Consider the following 1,526-nt stretch of genomic DNA (forward strand, 5'->3'; position numbering starts at 1 on the left):
GCTCTGAGACCCCCATAAATACAGCTCTGAGAGCCCCATAATAAACATATATGGCTCTGAGACCCCCCCATAAAAAGGATATATGGGGCTCTGAGTGACCCCATAATGGATATATAGGGCTCTGAGTGACCCCATAGTGAATATATGGCTCTGAGACCCCCATAAATACAGCTCTGAGAGCCCCATAATAAACATATGCGGCTCTGAGACCCCCCCCCGTAATGAATATACAGCTCTGAGACCCCCATAATGAACGTATACGGCTCTGAGACCCCCCCATAATAAACATATACAGCTCTGAGACCCCCATATTGAACACCCAGCTCTGAGACCACCCCCATAGTGAATATATATGGCTCTGAGACCCCCCCAATCTCCCCATGTCCCCATACTGTCCCCATACCATCCCCATAGTGTTCCTATGCCATCCCCACGTCCCCATACACCCCCATGTCCCCATTACCGTCCCCATTACTGTCCCCATACTGTCCTTGCTGTCCCCATACTGCCCCCATGTCCCCATTACCATCCCCATACTGTCCCCATACCACCCCCATGTCCCCATACAGGCCCCATACAGCCCCCATACAGTTCCTATGCCATCCCCCATACGGTCCCCATAGCACACCCATACAATGACAGTGGGCTCAGCCACCAGTGGGGGGCGGGGGGTGGTATGGGAGCGACCCATAGGGCACTTGGGGGTCCCAGAGGGGACACAGGGGCTCCTATAGGGCACTTGGGGGTCCCATAGGATAACTGGGGGCCCCATAGGGTGCTTGGGGGTCCCATAGGATACTTGGGGGTCCCATTGGGTACTTGGGGGTCCCAGAGAGCACTTGGGGGTCCCATAGGGTGCTTGGGGGTCCCAGTCCCCCCCCCCCATGCATCCCCATCACCCCCCATCAGTGGGGGGGGGGGCTGTTGGTTGCTCACTTTCTCTCATAATTAATTAATGACAATTAGTTTTAATTAATTACAATTCGTTTTAATTAACCAACAGCTCTGAATAACCCCAACCCCATTAATTGGGGGGGGGGGGCACAACACACACTGTGGGGGTCCCGCTATGGGGTGACCACCCACCCCCCCCCGCCCCCCCCAATTTACAGTCCATTATGGGGCCGGGGGGGGCCCAGCCCCTCACCCCACACATCTGGTCTATGGGGCAAAGCCGACCCCCCCCCATATGTTTGTGTGTGTGGATGGGGGGGTCTCAGCTGCCCCCCACCCCATGTATCTGGATGGGTGGTCTCAGCAACCCCCCATTGTGTGTGTGTAAATGGGGGGGGTCTCAGCTGCCCCCCATGTGTGTGTGGATGGGGGGGTCTATGGGGGGGTCACTGTGTGGATGGGGGGGTCTCGGCCCCCCCCCCCCAATGTGTATGTGTGTGTGGATGGGGGGTCTCAGCTGCCCCTCACCCCATGTATGAGGATGGGGGGGGTCTCAGCCCCCCCCCTTGTGTGTGTGTATGGATGGGGGGTGGGGGTCCTCAGCCCCCCCCCAGTACGTGTGGATGGGAGAC

General features: G+C 57.7%; 1 protein-coding gene across 1 annotated transcript in view; it reads left to right on the forward strand.

Moving 5' to 3' along the window:
- ATP6V1B1 (ATPase H+ transporting V1 subunit B1) overlaps positions 1-1,526 on the forward strand; it is a 26,593-nt gene that overhangs the window by 24,844 nt on the left and 223 nt on the right. The gene's annotated exons all lie outside the window — the stretch shown is intronic.

The sequence above is a fragment of the Coturnix japonica genome, assembly GCF_001577835.2.
Source record: "Coturnix japonica isolate 7356 chromosome 4 unlocalized genomic scaffold, Coturnix japonica 2.1 chr4random350, whole genome shotgun sequence".
Taxonomy (NCBI): domain Eukaryota; kingdom Metazoa; phylum Chordata; class Aves; order Galliformes; family Phasianidae; genus Coturnix; species Coturnix japonica.